Below are 19,180 nucleotides of genomic sequence, written 5' to 3'. Positions count from 1 at the left end.
TTGCTCTTATATACATTTATTTAGGACAAAAGAGGACATCAAATTCTCTGGAATTGGAGTTATGGGTGGCAAGCTGCTATGTAGGTGCCGGAACCTGAACCTAGGCCCTTTACAAAAGCAATAAGCACTTTTAACTGCTGAGTATCTCTCCAGCCCCTTATTTAACTTGGCTTTTATGTTTAATCTTTGTAATGATAAAATGATATGTCAACAAAAGATGTCTTACTAGGTGCCCTTGAAAAAGCAATATTACTTTTCAAATATCCATACTAAAGGTATAAAAGTACTTGATCACATGTCATTAGTGGTCTCTCCTTTTACTCTTGATGTTCAAGTATTTTCAGAACATCAAAGCTATCTTGGCAAAATTCCATTTTATTTTAGTTTTTCTACTTTATATTAGTAGCCACTCCTGAAGAACAGAGGTGTGAGAATACTACTATGAATAAATATTGTTCACAGACTGGACTCTGGTACTTCATCCTCTTGCTTCGGAATGGCTAAAATTGTCTATGGTACAATACTTTTGATTTTTATAGTGTTTACTACAATAATGAACAATTTGGTTAATATTCCTGTAAAATCGATTTTTGTTTGTCCTCCAATATTTTGCAATAATAAGAATTTCTCTTTTAAGCATAGCTGGTTCTGCCTCATCAACCACAGACTTTCATTTTGGAGTAAATCTTCTAATTACAAAATCATCTAGTGGCAGTCTGGACAAAAAAATGGCATTCTGGTTAACACCACCCAAGTTTATACCCCACCATTTATAACACATTGTTAGTTATGATATCATTTGATATGGTCTTTGACATGGTCTTACTCTTTCAACATGCAAAGACAAATGCAGGTACTAACTATGCTCAGAGGGGAACCCAGCATATGATTGGTTAAAGGCTGCTACATAGTTTAATGAGTTACCTTCAAATGCAATAGAGTCTTGAATAGTTCTGATGGTAGTGGCACAGACTGGCCTTTCCTGAAGTATTCTGCTAACAGAAAAGTGGAAAGAGTGATAGCATCTGGATCAGCTTCCCTTTTATAAAGTCTTCTTGAATTGTAACTTCCTTCTATAGAAGCAAAAGCAACAGGACCCAACTTCCAAATGAGGTGAATGTATACTGAAGAGAAATGAAAAGATATTTCAATGTGTCCCGCCTATTTGACCTCAGAAGTATTTGTGAATGTTTTCAGTGACTAACTGAAAAAGGAACAGGAAAACCAAAACAAACCAAACCAACAAACAAAAACAGTACAGAATATTCTTCTTTTTAATCTGTGAATTAAATGAAAAGTAATGCTTTATGGTAAAAGAAACGGTATCAGCTACTCTATGGGAAAAGCAAACAAGTTAGCTCATGTTTTTGTTGTTGTCTTGTGTAATTTTTAAGATTTATTTATTTATTTTATGTATATGAGAACAGTGTCACTCCCTTCAATCACAGCAGAAGAGGGCATCAGATCCCATTACAGATGGTTGTGAGTCACCATGTGGTTGCTAGGAATTGAACTCAGGACCTCTGGAAGGTCAGTCAGTGCTCTTAACCACTGAGCTATCTCTCCAGGCATATTTTGTAGTTAAAGAGTCTTCAGTGCTTAAAACTCATGAAAGAAACATTTATCCTGCCCTTGCCTTATGTACATGTATAGCTTTCAAACTGGTTCAGTAGGAAAAGCTGGCCTTCAGTTGTCACAGAGGGTACTTGTGGGTAGCTCAGCAAATAACATTGGCTTCTGCCAAGTGTTGGGTCCCTTTCTGAGAAGCCTGTATCTAAGTACTAGTGAGCGTTTTGTCTTCCATCACTAATTCCTTCCACCAAAGCTCTGTGATTCATCCTTCCCATGTAGGTACTGGGCACAGATATGTGAGGACTAGCTTTAAGCACATAGCACAGGGAATTCCTTGCTTTTAGCATTTTAACATCTGTGCACTAATGCATTAGGAATACAAATGGTGAATTCCATAGAAGTTTAGTTGGCTTTCCTAAGCACCTAAGGAATGGTCTTGAAGCAACACAAGTTAAAGAACTGTCATGCTGTTTCTGACTGGCCTTAGATTTGGAAACCACATCCCAAATCTAAGAAATCTGAGAAATGGAAGATGGTTTGTTAATGATACAGAGTGGAATAAATGGATCTGGGTATAGCAAATACAAACAGCCGCTGAATCTAGTAGAAGAGACTTAAGATTTCACTAATTCTTTTTGTTGTTGTTATTTTGTTTTTGTTTGTTTGATTGATTTTTTAGACAGGGTCTCACGATGTAGCCCTGGCTGTCCTGGAACTCACTATGTAGACCAGCCTGGTCTTGAACTCACTGAGCTCTCTCTGCCTGTCTCTGCCTCCAAGTGCTAGGATTAAAGGCGTGTGCTACCAGGACTAGAAAAATTTTACTAATTCTTTAGGTAGGGAAGGTATAGTGGTGGAATGATAAACGACATCCTTTGCCAAAACAAACAAACAAAACCAAGGTTTTCTAGCACACAATGTATCATGCAATTTTTAATCTATTTATGTTGAAGTGATCTAATTAATAAAGGACATATTACTTGTTCCATTATCACTTCACCTTTTGCTTAAGGTCCAGTGCTGTAAACTGTCCTTATGTATGTGTTTTACCAGGCATGAAAGTGCATACCTCTAATTCCAATACTGGCCTCCTAAGAATTTGGCTTACACGCAGTTACAAAGTGAAACCCTGTCTGAAAAAAGAAAAATGAAGTCACAGACTGTTTCCATTGTGAGAGAAGATAGATTTAAATCGGGTGATTTTTTTTTTTTTTTTGCCGATGACTCTGGGTTTGGCATCCATGTGGTGGGTAAACTGAGGCAGGCAGCTGTTAGAGTGGAGAGGTTAGTGCTTAGAGCCCCTGACCAGGGTGGATACAGATACCTACAGTGGTTTCTGCCAAAGGTAGCCAACAATTAGAGAAGTTACTCTGCAGCCTTTTTTTCTGAGGGAATAAACATAATTTACTGGGACTGGCATTCTCTGTGGCCAGTGGAAGAACTATGAACTCTTTTAACTCCTTGGGGCCAGTAAGAAAGATAAGAAAAGAGAAAATTCACATGTAAACACAAGAGCACACAAACTTCGCAATTCTGACAGTAAGTTCATGAGCACAACAGCCATGTCATGCTCAGAAGCATCTCACAGCACTTCCTCATTTATCAGCTTTTCCATCCTTCCTACCTCCTCTTTTGGGATGCTCTCCAAGCCTTAGATTGGTTGATACAGATGTTCTATTAAGACTGAACAGTTACTTATTCTTAGTGTTTTGGTCAGTTATGAGTCTCTGTATTTAACTGTGATTACTATAGAAAGAAGTTTCTGTGGTCAAAACAAAAACAACAGTAATCTATGTACATAAACAGAAATATTTATAAGGGAATTTGACAACATACCTGTTTAGCAACACAACAGTAGTAGGTTCTTGCCTAGGGCTTATGAGGAAGTTTATAGTATCAGGCATGAATTATTTCTTGTGAAGCAGGCCTCAAATCTCATCATAAAGCAGTTCACTACAGCCATTACCTTCATGCCACCATTACACCAGAGGATACATCTTGCCAGGCAGGTTGGCTTTGTCGAATTTGGGGTTCACTGATGGGTAATATCTTTCTCTTCTTATGTCCTGTACAGTACCTTCTAGCATCATGAACACAAGGCAGAAGAGCAGAAGTTCTCAAGTCAATTGCAACTTGATTCCTCTATGTCCTGCAACCAAAATGTGCTGTATATTCAGCAAATAGGTATGGTGGGTAACCAAGAGCAAGGCAATAGCCTACGCTGTTTGGAGGCCCCCCTAGACAATAACTCACAAGAAGGTATTTATTGCTTAGTGCTGAGATTTTCCTTTACTAATGCATGTCTTCTGTGGGAACTATGTACCACGTGTGCACTTATGTTAAAATTCCTTATTTTAAGTTGTCTTACAAAATAGTGGGTTTCCATATATGCATTTTGGTAAAAGTCAGCATCTGTCCTATGATACTGAAAAGTTGGACAAATATCCTGTCGTTCCCTTGTGGGCATAGATAGAATGTTGCTAAAACTGCTGAGTGTGAACTCAAACTTTCTTCCTATGTTGCCTATTGTTCTTATGCTAGACTTGAAGAAAAATTAATAACTACAAATGTTGTATTTATTTGTTAAAGCCTTAAAAAGTTTCTGCTTTTTTTCTTTTTAAATTATTACCAAAATATCGTGCTCATTAGTAGTTAGTTATTCCTTAGAGAGAAAAAAGTTAGAAGAAAAAAAAACTAGATGGTAATCTGGGTAATTTTAGGTTGTATACATGCACGACAACTTGAAAATCAGGTTTTGGTGTGTGTTCTTATTTTAGGTTTGCCCTTGTTAACATTTTTTGAGTTACACAGGTGCATATACTTCCCCAAGCTGCCACTGTTGTTTATTTAGCCTGTGTACTTCAGAATCTACTGATGGATGATACTCAACCAGCTTGAGGGCTGACTTTCAGAAACTAGAGTCTTGAAGTTTTAATGAGAGTTTCTTAAAGCATGGCCTAAAGAGTTTATTAAAGTAGAGCCCGTCTCTCAAAGATACCATAAAACTATCACAATTTGTACGTTAATTCTAGGAATGATGATTATGAGTAATAGCTCTCAGCTTTCAGATAGTGCTTTTCATGTTCAAAGTGCTTGAAAAACATTAATTAAATCACTGGCAGTCAAATTAGATCAATATGTCCTCTGTATGTGCATAGCTGTACCTTCTGTGTACACAGTCTTCTAAATCACATCAGAGCAGATCAAACATTTCCCCCCATTTGAACTTGGTTGGCTGACACTGATTCCAAGCAACACATAATTACTGAAAGTCTAGTCATGAGGTGAGATTATGTAAGCTTTCTTTGTTTTTAAGGGAAAAAACTGAAATTCATCCTTGATAAAACCTACAGGATAAAGCACAGTAGGAAATGTTTTTAACTCTAAGCCAGAAAGTAACAATGATAGACCATGTTCTTTTATATTACAGTACAGAATAGCTATATCCAATTTCAAGATATTTCACTGACAAAGAACATATTTTATACTACATAGGCTATTGATATTTTTGGTCTTTCTCACACCAATAACAGGAAGATTTCTAAGGCTAAATATGATGTTAATTTCAGCAATATGGTAATTGTTTAATGCTAAGAATCTGTAGTAACTACTGACTTGAGGAGCGTTTAGGCTAGCACACTAAACATAGTAAATTTCCCGATTGTTTTTAGAATAATTTTCACATTTTTCCCTTCAATGAATTTAATGCAGCTTTCCAAATCACCCCAAGAGATTAGGTGCTCCCAATAGACCCCCAAATGAAGTATATTCCAACTAAGAAAGAGTGCTAATAGCATTCCATCTTTCAATAACACCTAACAAATTAATATACTCTACTCACTAACACAATACAATCAGGAGAAGGCATGCACATACATGTATGGACACAACCGTGGCCAAAGTCTGGCTGGCTTATCCTTGGAAGCTCAAGGCTATATCACTTCAAATTGATGGCTTCAGGTTTCTCCCTCTACTTTGTCTGCCAAATTTTCTAATCTATTTCCAGGGAGGAAAAATACTCCTTAATTGTCTTGCAGTGTGCTAAACAAAAGAGCATCTGGTTTGGCTGAGCTATCTTCTTCCAGATGGCAAAAGGACCACTTGAAGTCATGGTAGCTGTCTCTGCACACTTCACAGGATGCTTTTGTTTCTTCTTGGTAGAAAGGCTTGCCTTCTAGCTCTATTCCTCTGTCTGAGGTTTCTCTTTTTCACTAGTGAAAACCTGGAGTTCAATGAGAGTGTATGATGTGTCTAAGGCCATACTCACCTTCTATCTGGTTGAGGCATGGCGGGTAATGAAGCTGTTAGGTTATTGTTATATTCCAAGAGAAGAGTAAATGCTCTGAGAGTCATTTATGTGATGGAGTTTTGGTCCATAAAAGTAAATCAGATACATTTTGGAGATATTTATTCTTCCTTTAATATAGAGACAAAAATTAGACACAGGTAGGAAAACTTAAATGGACCTAAAATTCAATAGTGTCCCTAAAAGTAATTAGAATACATGTGTACTTTGTAGATTTTGAATTGTGCTGGATATTTTAGTCAGCATTCATCGCCTCCATATCAGAGACATTCCTCTTTGACGTCACACATGACATCATTGTTGTTAACCAGATTGGCCTTTGCTTAACGCCTATCTCTTCGACCTCTCTGCTGCATGTGATGCTATAGATCTTCTGCAGCTAACATCACCTACCCACTATTTAGTCTTAACATTTCATCTTCTTTGCTAACCTTGCCAGCAACCTTGTCTACTTCTTATCTCCTGCCTGTATTATCATGCAGGCTTGCATTTGCTTTCCAGGTCCCCATCTCTCCTTCAAATTCCCAATGCCAGAGGGACTAATCTTCCAATGTGCTTACTTTAACCTGACCTCAAAAGCCCTTCTATTCCCAAGGCTTTAATATCTCCCTTAATTCTTTCTTTCATGCTTTTCCCAGTTTCTTATTCTAGATGTTTTTGGCTTCTCTTATAGTCTTGAATACAGGAAATGTGACTCCTTTTGCGTCTCAGTGAGAATTTGTTTTATTGCTTTGTCTTTAGTACCTTGAAAACTGTGCAAAGTTCACTAAAACTTGTTGAATGATGACTCTATAGATCATATAATTCCTAATCAGCTATAGCCCTCACAATTCCTCTATTACTTCATCTTGCTGTACATAAAGTTGTTCTCCCTGTCCATGGATTATATTTCATATTATATTTGCTGCATTGACAAGAAGATTACAAGCTACTGAAAGGTAGAGATATTTTTATATCCTTCTTGCCTAGAAACAATACACACACACACACACAACCACTTTTTAAATTTATTTTCTATTCTAACATATAATTCACCATAGAGAACATTTACATTAATGTGGCTGAAATAAAAATAAAAATAAGTTGACCATAAAACTGACAGGTCCATGGACAGGAACTAGGTTTAGGCTTTTTATCTTCTATTTGAATTTTAAATTAGGTTTGTGGGATAAGACTATGCTGTGGGGGATCTTCCTTGGGAAGATAGCTTGTTTCCTTATCCTATCTGGCTGTTGCTGACTCTTGCCACAGTCCCCACATCACCTTGGACTTCTTACCTTTTGTTGCTTCCTACGCATGCTCACCAAATCCAAGTCTTTCTAAGTAGCATTGATGTCCAATATTCCTAACAAGATCCTGGCCTTCTGATCTTTTTACCTCATTCTCCACTCTCCTTTCTCTCCTGCCCTGTCTACCCACAATGATTTCCTACTAACATACGTCTCAGGTTGAAATCTAGGTCCTCTCCCTGTGGTTCTATCCTGCATTTCTGCCCAGCTTGCTCTTGTTTCTCAGATATTCTGTTTTACTTTCCTGATCTAACTTCCCCTCACATTCTTGGTGTGCCTGTTTTCTTCACAATGCTTTAGTCCAAACATTTTACTTTATTTTCTGTCCTACACACAGTGCTCTAGATGATGGATCTCCTTTTTGATGCTGTGGTCTTTACAAAGTCTTTTCTTAATTTATGTGTATCATTTTCCCACTTAACATTTGGAAATTACTGTTGAGTCCTTGATTATTAGTGTTGAATTATCATTTCATGCCTCATATTTTACCTCACCAATAATGTTGTAATTTTCTTGACAATAGAGATTTCATAACTCTTTTAATCAGGCACAGCCTTTGGCACCTCTGAGGATGAATGTGTTTGGTTGGATCAAGGTTCCAGAGCTGGGGCCAGAGTGACTGAGATCATGCAGATGATCCCTGACTGAGAGATGCAAGTTGCATAACAGGAATCCTTGAACATACTAGGGTGAAAAGGCTTCTGACAGCATTACCTAAGCTCGCACTCACAGATCATGTATACTGAGACAGAACTTTGATGTCAAAGAATTTTGACATTGAGGGACTTTATGCTTACAGTTTTAAATCCTATGCTGACAAGTATATAAAACAGGTCCTAGGAAAGCCAGGTATATTGGTTAGGCAACTCATCTTCTCTGGACTTCAGATAGTAATCAGCAAAATGAAATAAAATAAAATAAAATAAAATAAAATAAAATAAAATAAAGACTCCAGGTAATCTTAAAGAGTAGACAATTCATTTATAAAATTATGACTCCTTTTCCTGATTGATGAATAGGCTTTGGGGTTTTTCCCAGTATTTTATTCTATAAAATAGGATTTAGTAGAGTCATTTGCCGTTTGGAATTCTCATTTTCAGCTTTCTGCACTCACTTTTTTTTGTGTGTTTCCCAATTTGTGTAAAAGTAGATGGACAGATGGTTTATTAGGCTTTTTAAATGCTCGGGATACTGTTGTTCAAATCTACAGTGGTTTTAAGCTTTGGAGGTCCACATAGAGTGTGGGCTTTGTTTAGAACAGAAGATCGTTTTTACTATTCGATTTAAGGATAACAATGTTTTCTCACATAACTTTAAGCAACTTGTGGTTGTAACTCCAAAGGCCTAATCAGTCTCTGTTATTTTGGTATGCTTAATGCATTTCTGCACTACAGTCTGTTCAAGCTGTAGCTTGACAAATGAACTTACCAGATAAAAGCATAGACCTACCATTGCATGTTTTGTCTTTGCATGAATCATTTAATCCAAATACGAAATCACTAATTCAGACTCATAGCAATGTAAAGGAGACAAATTCCTATTTTATAGAAATCCTTTAGAGTTTTTCTTGGATTCTTTCTGACTTTTAATTGCCCTGTAACTACTCTTGTGATCGGGACCGCGGTTATGTTATTATCAATACTCAAGATGCATCTTTAGTAGGTATAGTATCTACAACCATGAGGCTGCATATAACTTAAGTAGAGGAAAAGCCAGCACCGGCTAGCAGAGGTCCCGCAGGAATCTCGAGGGGGGTGGAAAGTGGGGCGTGCTGACCAAATACATGCAGGAGGGTGTGCACTTGCCATGCGGGGTCCCTGAGGCTTAGGCGCGCCCGGAAGGAAAGGAAAGGGACTACAGGTGCCGGCTAGGCACCTGCTTAAGAACGAGCGACCCGGTGAGTCAGCCCACAGACCTCTCCGTAGGAAGAGAAGGCCGCAGCGCGAGCGGAGGCAGCGACCAGAGGTGTGAGAGAGTACGGAAAAGCCGAAGGGGCGGCGGGGGCGCTGGCTTGACTGGAAAGCGTGCGAGGGGCCCGTGGGCGGAGAGCAGGTGTGAGGAGCCGCGCCCCTGTGGAGAGTTCGCCCGCACCTAGCGGCCTCTGAGTCAGGGACGACGCGTGGAGCGAGCCGCCGGGGGCGGAGCCTCAAGCTTGTGGGCGGGACGGGGCGGGGCGAGGGCGGGACCGGCGCCTGACGCGCCCCAAGGCCGCTGCAGCCGCTGCGGGGAGGGGCTGCGGCCTCGGTGGCGGCGGCGGGGGAGGGGCTCGGCGTCAGCGCGTCGCCAGCTGGGCTGTCGGTGGCCTGGAGGGAGCCGTGGAGGAGGAGGAGGAGGAGGAGGAGGAGGTGAGTCGTCTTGGCTGGGAGCTGCGCTGGCCGCGGGAGGCGGGGAGCGCGGCCCCTCCCTCCCGGCGCCCGCCTCGCGGGGCCGCGCGGCGCGGAGTTCCCAGTGGGGCGGCGGCCGCGAGGAGCGGAGGGGGAGGAGGGCGGAGCCGGGGCCGCGCTTCCCGGGCGCACGCGCGGCCTCCTGCTCTGCCAGGCTGTCATGTGGGTCCCAGGCGACGCTTCTCCCGGCGCGGAGCCGGGGACGGACAGAGTCCAGGCCCACACTAGGTCATCTCCCGCTCAGCGGGCCCCTGGCCTGAGTTTTCCTAGTTGGGATACCGGCGTCCCCACCTCGGACGACGAGACCCAACACCTCGCGCCCCCCATTAGAGGATTCGGCATAGGCCTGAGGTTTCCAAACGCAGGATTCCGCCAGTTCGGGCGTTCTTCAGCGAGGAAGGGTTCTTGGAGTTAATAAATCTTTACAACTAAGTGAACAACTAACTGAAAGTTGCATTAATTCATCAATTTAACCCTTGATCTGGTGGTAGGCAGCGTCAGCACCCCTACTCCCACTCCGAGGGGCTAGTGCAACTTTTATAGTCTTAGAACTACGCCTCATAAGCTTTGAGGTAATTCTTAAGTTAGTGCCTTGAGGCTCTGTGATGAGAAGTTCAAAGGAAAGGGCTTACATTTTCCCCTCCCACCTGTATCACAGTTTAGAAAAGGGAAACGTGAGTTGAAGGTGATCATTCCACACACCTTGTTCCCTCCTGTGCCCAGCTTGGCTGACTTAGTACCCTTGAAGATGACTTTAAAGCTTACTGTAGTGGTTAGGTAAAGGAATTGCTGGGGGAAAAATCAGTATAACTTAATAGGGCCATTTTATTGTGTTCTATTAACCTGTTTTACCTTAAGCTTTAGCAATGACAGGAGTTACATGTTGGAACCTACATACCAAGTGAGATATTGACTTTTAGTTAGTGCATTCCAGGTTTTGATGTGGACTGGATTCTCAACTCAGCTGAGAAGAATTTATATACTGTTGTCCTTAGGGTTTTGTTCTGTATTTAATGAAACAGTTTAATATTGAGGGTTGGGGAAAGACATTTTGAATCAGGATACTCCAAGAAATTTAAACCATTAGTAGGTATAATACCTACTAATAATACACTTTATAACACTATAGTGTCTTTACTTTTGTTCTGAAATCATGTTAACATTTTTACCATATAAATCATAGACTAGTAGGATTTCCTGTTGGTGAGGGACCTCAACAGTATAGTCCAGCTTCACTATTTTACATTTTCAAGAGATTTAGAAGTAACTAACAGAGCTACTTGACTTTTATTAAGCATTTAACTAGTTGAAACCTTCTGATGGACACACTTTTGTACTAAACTTGATCTTGATTTGGCCAACTCCCTACCCCGACTCCTCAGTCCATTGAGCAAAGTAAAATACTTTCCTGAGCTCTGGTTCTTTCCCTACTGATTATGGTATCTTAAAACCTGCCAAGTAATCACTGCCTTTCTTTTTTACCCTCCCTTTCAGATCATATAAGAATCATTTCTAATTTTGACACATTAGATACAGATGGTACAATTACTTGTAGTTAGCAAACTATTCTTACATTTCTAAGTTGAAGCATTTCTTTCTATTTTAGTTTAAAAATTTGAACGTAGTAATTTTCCTTTTGAGAAGTATTCAGATTTCAGCTTCTTTTCTTTTTCTGAAACAGGTTCTTCTGTAGCCTAGGCTCGGGAATTCACTGTATCGTTGACGGTGGTCTTGAGCTCCTCATCCTCAGGGCTCCACTTTCTACCATGCTGGGATTTCATTAGTCATAGTCTTTAAAAACATGTTTATTTTAATTAAATTGTATGTGTGCATATACACTCGAGTGCAGGTTTTTTATGGAAGCCAGAGGTGACAGATGCCCTGGAGTTGGAGTTGTGTAGATTCTGGGAACTCAATTTGGGTCTTCTGTAAAAGGAATACACATTTTTAAAAAATTTAAAAATGTATTATTCTCTCATATATCATAATATCCCAACCACAGTTTCTCATCCCTCCTCTCCCTCCAGTTCCTTCTCCCCCACTACTCCTCCATTGCTCTTCAGAAAACAACTGGCCTCTCATGAGAATCAACCAAACAAGGCATGTCAAGTTGCAGTAAGACTAGGAACCTCCCCTCATATTAATGCTGGACAAGGCAACTCAGTAGGAGGAAAACAGTCTCAAAAACAGGCAAAAGACCTAGAGAAAGACTTGCTCCCACTGTTAGTAGTCTCACAAGAAGACCAAGCTACACAACTGTAACATGTATGCAGAAGGCCTAGAGCAGACCTATGCACGTTCCCTGGTTGATGGTTCAGTCTTTGTGAGCCCCTGTGAGCCCAGGTCCGTTGATTCTGTGGGTTTTCTTGTGGTGTCCTTGACCTCTCAGGCTCCTAGAATCCTTCCCCTCTTTCTTCTGTAGTTTTTGTTTGACTGTGGGTCTCTGCTGAGAATTGGACTAGGCACCAATCTATGAATAGAACATAATATCATTAGGAATCATTTCAGTGATTTGTTCTGTTTTATTTTATTTTGCTAGTTGTCTTTGGTTCTATCATAGTTCTCTGTGCTATCCAGCCACTGGGTTCTGGCTCTCTAGGTTGGGTGAGTGGTGGGCTTCCTCTCTTTGAATGAATCTCAAGCTGGACCAGTCATTGGTTGGCTACTCCCACAATTTCTGTGTCATCTTTACCTCAGAACATCTTGTAGACAGGACAAATTGTAGGTCAAAGGTGTCACATTCGTAACTGATAGATCAGTTCTATCCCTGTGATTCATATTCTTGAATCAGGTAGTCTGTGTCCCAGAAGATTGGTATACCAGCAGTTTTTGAGTTATATTATGTATGACTATGATATTCAGTAGAAGGAGAGATGCAATTAAAAAAATCCTAAAACACAGGAGCCCTGAGGTTCTTGTTTGGGTGGGCTGGGATTTTTATATCTCCCACAGCATAGTGGTAAAGACTTACTAAATATCTGTTTCCTGTATGTCTTTTCTTGGTAGGTGTTTTTGGAAGAATGGCTGTATGTTTTTAATCTGTATGGCTAGTGTCAAGTGCAGTGGATAGGTATTCTGTGAATGCTTTGGTCTTTTGGTAGATGAGTCCCTGGAAATACAAAATTATGATTTTAGTAAAATTGAAATTACTAATTTTTTTCTTGTGTTGAACCAGTACTGAAAGAGAGAATGCCAAGGTATATAGTATTTTAGAAAAATTGGGGAAAGAAGCATTAATTTTGTTCTTTAATGTCACTGAAAAATTTCAGTGTACAGGTATATGAATTTAGTGATAGAATACCTCTTTTATACTAGAGTAATGTGAAATTTCTACTGGAGCAAAGTTTGATAACCATGAATTCAGCAACCTCTAATTGTTACCATAGACCATATTTTGAAGTTTTGGTTTCACTTTATACGGATGTATTCTTCAGCCTGTAGAATGCATAAATAACATGATTTGGGAGTTTGGACTACTTTGTCAAGCTCTCTTAGAATGATATTTTAATGAAGTATGCTTTATGTTGGCGGTAATTCTAAAATACTGTGAATCTTCTCTTTTATGCTTATACTTATATTTTTTTTTGTAGATCAAAATAATGTGTTTGTGTATGAAAGCAAAACTAAATAGGAAACATTTCATGGTTTCTTTCGCAGAGTACAGTTTGAAAAGCTGATAGAATTGGGCCTAGCAAATAAATATATAGCCAGGCCAGTTCTACAGAGTGATTACTATTTGACGATGTGAAGTTCTAGATCATAACCTTTACAGTGATACTGTCTTTGAACTACATTCATTTTTTTATTCTACTTAGTTTGTTTTCAAAGCAAGTTTATAGTAGAAGCAGATGGGACTTACTTCTATGAAGCTGTCGTCTTGCGTCTGCCAATGCAGTATGGCCCAGTCTTCCTTTCAGATCAGTCTTATTCATACAGAGGGTGAATATACTCCCCACCTCCTTGCCCCCCAGAATCTCTTTTGGTAGAAGTCAGAGTTGTACCTTGATCATCCATTCTTCATAGAAGAACGGTATTATGCTGTGTATATCCTTGGCAATGTACTCTGTGTGCATCTGAGAGTTTATTTTTAAACACATTTCTCATTAGGAGTTTTACAAATGTATGACTCTAATATACCAAAAGTATGTAAGAGACACTCAGATATTTCATAAAGTTAAAGAAGAATTTAGGATATAGAATGAGGTAAGAGTTTGTAGGAATACATAAGTTTTTCCTCCTTGTGACATTTAAGCTATTTGAACAAATGGTACATTTTTTTGAATATTTGTCTAAAAAAGTAATCATGACTTCTTTTGTGACTGACTGACCCACCAACCCTTCTCCCTCCCTTCTTCCCTATCCCTCCCTCCCTTCCTTTTCAGAACCCTTGTGGAACTAGAACATTCTCTTTGCTTAAGCACCAGGAAGATTGGCCAGGTCCTCCCTTCTCTACATAGGAAACTAAGGCCTGTTTTTATCTGTAGACAGTAGAGGTCCTGGCAGAATCAGGGCTCTGAGTGTGACTCTTTTAGATTCATACTCATTGTACTGCTCTTGAGATACTGAAATGGAGATTCTTGGGCTGTTACCATTTGTAACATTTTTGAAGTTCAGCTTTTCATATGTATCAGAACTCTAGGACATCCAGGATTTATCCAGTCATGACTTAGAACCCTTTCCTGGCTAGCCTCTAGTTAGGTTAGAATTATTTTGTCCGTTTTGAATGGTCACTATTTTCAAGTGTTTGACTTTCTGCCCTGTGGTCTCTATTTTGATAAGGCTTTATTTTGATAAGGTGTTCATTATACACTTCTGTAATATGGTTATTTCTTGTTTTGTAGACTGTGTATACTTTTAAGAGTGAGACTGGATATCTCATAGCAAGTTATTATTATTAGTTAATACATCCATTCTATAATAGTAAGTTCTGTATTAATGTTGGGGGACAGTGTCTATAGAAAATTTATAATGCATTGAAGAAGTTTAGAGATTTTATTGCCAATGTTAGTACTTGGAGGTTTTGTATTTTAAATTATAAACATCCATATGAAAAATGATTTCAGTCATCTTAGAGACATATACTTAAGGTGTAAAAATTTCATGATGCTGAATTGTAAGGCACTGCACATTTCAGTGTATTTTCAGTTTGATGAATATGTATATATTATTTTATATTTCTTACACATAGAAATTTTATGGCACTATAAAGAAGTGAGTTTAATGACCCCATTTTTGTTCATTAGTAATTATATACTAAAGACTAAATTCTCATTACAGGGCCCTTAAATTACTGCCTATAAAAAGAGAGACCTCTTTGATTTTGTTCTCCATACAATTCTAGTTATTGTATTGAGGAAAGTCATCAAACTCTTTAGTAGTCTAAACCTTTAATTTGATTTTAGAACAGCAGTCATATATTGAACTCTCAAATTGCCATGTCTTTAACAAGTAATGCAAACACTCTGTATTAAAAAGGTAATGACCATAACTTTTCTTGGAGGGTTTCTTGTACTAATCTTTTAAAGAGGACATTTGAGCTAAATTTTCCACAGAAGCCAAAATCTCATACATTTAATGATAGTCGAGTACATGTGTACGTATAGAAGGGAAGATGGCATTTTTTTGTAGTGGTGTCTTTAAGTGGACAATTTACTAATTATGTTGAGGTAAACATTTTACAACTCTAAAGGAATACTTCAATTATCTGAATGAAGTGAAGTATGTAAAATTGATTCAGATAAGTGGGGGAACTCTTACTTTAAATGATGCATGTTAAAAGATATGACCTCAATCTTCACCCCCCTTTATGTTTGTCATTCGCTTTTACATTATTGCATTGTGATTCTTTTTGGTCACAATAGGAATCATTGATGGGAGGAAGTAGTGTTGAGCTGTAGGGTTTTCTTTTTCTTTTTTATTGATATCTCTTTCCCCAAATCTGGAATGATGTTCTGTGACATTAGTAATTGTTTATCTCCAGCTCATACTGCCTTCTGTTTTAGTGATATCCCAGAGCCTTTCATTTTGTCAGCTTCCTCACAAACATGTGTGGACTCTGAGAATATGATTTGATTGAAATTAGACCACATTCCTCTCTAATCCACAGATGCTTATACTTTTTAAAAGTTGGGTTTTCAACAAGTAGATTGAACTGAATAAACCTTTAACTCTTTAATAGCCATTTTGTAGTGTAAATGCTTAAAGTAGAAACAAACCTCAGGGCATGACTCCTGACCTTTGTAGATTCTAACTTGAAATGGAAAGTTTTCTGATTAATTGAGGTTAATTAGGAAAATGATTTCTGTTGCAGATGACTTAGTTTTTCAGTACTTTTGGCTTTGAAAGCTATTGTTTGATTTGTAGATGGCCTCTGTAGCTGTGATGATATTACCTTCTAAGTGTCTTCTTTTTTTTTTAATGTAAACAACTCACATAAATGTGCACTGACATTTTATAAGTCAATTTACTTTATTCTTTAATATTGCCTATAGATGATCTCCTTGAAGCATGTGAGAATGTACCTATTATCAACATGTGTTTTTTTATTTGTTGATTTTTAAGATGCAAGTTGAGTTATATCTTGATTGATTTGTGCAGTGTGGTATCAGCAAGTGCTGTATCAACTTTGTGAGCAATTGGTGAGTCATTGATACTTTCTTTAATAAATCTGCATGTATGAGCAAAGATTTTGGGTTTAGGAGTCAGTTGAGGTTGATTTAGATTTTTGTACAATATAAGCAGTAGATCTTGGGAGGAAGGTAGGTATTAGACATGTATGAATTTCAGTTTCCTGATGTTTGGAATGGAGATATCCTGTGGCACTTAAAAATGTTCTTTGATGCATTAATTTATGCTCATATATAAATGGTATGAATTAATATATTATCTAGTTTATATGCTATTTTAAATAGATATAGGTAGTCAAGTAACTAAAAAAAAGTATTTCTTTTCAAATAGAGATCTGGTTCAGTCTGTTTATGTACATATAATATACTGATATGTGGTATAAAGGGGCAGAATATACTGTTCTTACAGTTTAGATGTCACCCAAAGGGCTTGGTTTCTAAAGTGGTGCTATTAGCAGGGACTCTTAGAAAGGTAGGGCCTAAAATTGTAAAGTATTAAAGGGTATTGGAGGAATCATGAGATGCTGGGCTCATAATTTCTGTTTCCTAGCTTGAGATGTATTACCTCCAACTTGTTCTTTCACCATGGTATTCTTCCCTTGGCAGAAGTATTCATGTATAGTAAAGATAAGTTATCAAGACTTAATGTTAGATTAATGTTAGATATGCATTGTTTATGTCTGAATCTAAGGTATTTTAGTAGCTGCTTTTCTGACCGTGAACAAACAACTTCCTCTGCTTCTAATCTGGATTTCTTCATCTATGGCATAGTAGCTAATATAGATATCTAAGAGGATTAAATGAGATAATGTTTATATATCCAGACTCAATGCTGATTGCTGTTATTTGTATTACTATTAAGTTCCAGAACACATGAGAGCATTTTCAATTAAAAGGAAAATTATAAATGCAGATACTTGGTACACCAGTTGTATAGGCATATTTACTATGGATTTGGAGGTTTCACCTAATCATTTATAGCTTTCTGTGTTTCCTTAAAATAGTAGTTCTCAAGCTGGGCAGTGGTGATGCATGCCTTTAAGTCTAGCATTTGGAGGGAGAGGTCAGTACATCTTGAAGTTCAAGGCCAGCTTTGTTTATGGAGTGAGTTCCAGGACAGCTAGGGCTACACAGAGAAACTGTGTCTGGGAAACAAGCAAGCAAGGAAATAAGCAAGCAAGCAAATAAACTAACAAAAAGAGATAGTAGTTCTCAGAATATGTTATAGCTACTTGTTAACAGGTGGAGCCCACAAAATTAAGACTATTATCATAGTAATAAAACTTCTTGCCTTTTTGACCTGAAATTTGTCTTGTGGTTTAAAAACAAAAATGTGTAAATCTTTGGACATCTTCATAGAAATTAAATGCCAGTGATTACATGCTATACTAGTAATTGTATATATCCCATGTGACATATGTATTTAAAGATACTGAAAACATCAAATGTCCAGCCATCTTCACTTCAGAAGTTACTTGAGGGAGAAGTAACAATGAAATTTTAAAATTTTAACTTATTAGTCTTTCTTTTAATATTTCCTGAGGTGAAATTGGAAGGATGCAGAAGGCACTTCTGATTTATATACAGTGTATATTACTTGTCTAAAGGACAGAAAGCCCTCGTTCTTTTTTTCTGGGTTATTAGTAAAGCTAGCCACATTTTTAAAAATATGGAATACCATATCTACTTTAAAGAGTCACTAGAAAAAGAAACTATGATAATTTAGTCATCTGTCAGCCATTTTCTTTAAAATAAAGAAGAGGATCTGTCACTTTAAGGGCAACAACTGTCCCAAAAGATAAAAATCTAAATTTTTATATGAAAATTAAAATTTTGGAAAACCTTTGTTACCTGCTATGTTTTTATCAGCTTTTCAATATTTGAAAAATTCTCTGTCAACACAGTGATACTAATGAATATTTACTGTTATATAGTGAGTTATGACAAGATTTGTATCAGTAAACCAGTAGTTTTAAAATGAGAACTGTTACAAGTAAGGATGAAAGATCCTTTCAAAAAGCAAGTAAAATAATACAAAAAATGTCTGTGTTAGGATGCACATTATAACTTAGCCCTTAAGAAGCTCCTGTTTTGCTTAAGTTTTGGTATAGTATCATAAATATGATCCTTTATATGTATTAGCATTAACATATTTTTCTTGCTGTTTTGTTAAGCCGTTTTTTTCATATAGCTTAGTCAAACTATATTTCACAGCAGAACCAGTATAGAAACAGATATGAGAATCCACTTGTCTTCTCATAAACTGAACACAATGATACTTGAAAAACCTATAATAGTATTATTTTCTTACTAAGCTCTTGTATTTTGAAAAGTGTTTTTATTTTAAATTTATTTTAAATATTACATATCTTATTAGGTTTATGATGATTTAACAAATAGTATCTTACTTTCTAACACAATAAATATTGATAATTTTAATACATAAAGTATTTTGGAGTGACCTAACAATTTTTAAGAATACAAAAGGTGTTTAGACACTGAGAAATTTATGAACTCTTTATTTTTTATTTATTTTTTTACATTAAGGTCAATGAATGATATCTTAAATATTTAGTCTTCTTAGGATTTCTTTAAATATGGGCTACATGTAACTAGTTTATTGTCTTAATTTTAAGGCTCTCTATTATTGGACTTTTGTGTCACTTTAGAAATAGACAAGGTTCTTGCATGTCTTCAAAGATTTATGTTTTTAAGATTGATACTGGCTTTAATCCCAGCACTTGGGAGGCAGAGGCAGACAGATTTCTGAGTTCGAGGCCAGCCTTGTCTACAGAGTAAGTTCCAGGACAGCCAGGGCTATACAGAGAAACTCTGTCTCGAAAAAAAAAAAAAGATTGAAGGATTGATGCCAGCCAGGTAGCTACTTTAAGTTGAGATAAAGTAATTTCAGTTAACCTCTTCTTTCCTGATATCCTCTGTGTCATTGTGAGCTTTGACATGAGTTTATGCTCAAAGAGCTACAGATAACCTGGGCTTCCTTGT

General features: G+C 37.7%; 1 protein-coding gene across 2 annotated transcripts in view; it reads left to right on the top strand.

Annotated features, from left to right (window-relative positions):
- Positions 1 to 9,102: 9,102 nt before the first annotated feature.
- The window catches only part of Gtdc1 (glycosyltransferase like domain containing 1), a 352,841-nt gene continuing 342,763 nt past the window's right edge, over positions 9,103 to 19,180 (top strand). The window contains exon 1 of one of the 2 annotated variants that reach the window (XM_028752204.1): positions 9,103 to 9,132. The gene's annotated coding sequence lies outside the window, so the exon portion shown is untranslated. The remainder of the gene's footprint in view (positions 9,133 to 19,180) is intronic. The other variant, XM_028752205.1, reaches the window with a different exon arrangement.

This window comes from Grammomys surdaster, unplaced genomic scaffold (genome assembly GCF_004785775.1).
Source record: "Grammomys surdaster isolate TR1022 unplaced genomic scaffold, NIH_TR_1.0 125888, whole genome shotgun sequence".
NCBI classification, from domain to species: Eukaryota; Metazoa; Chordata; class Mammalia; order Rodentia; family Muridae; genus Grammomys; species Grammomys surdaster.
This window is presented reverse-complemented; position numbering and strand designations above follow the sequence as displayed.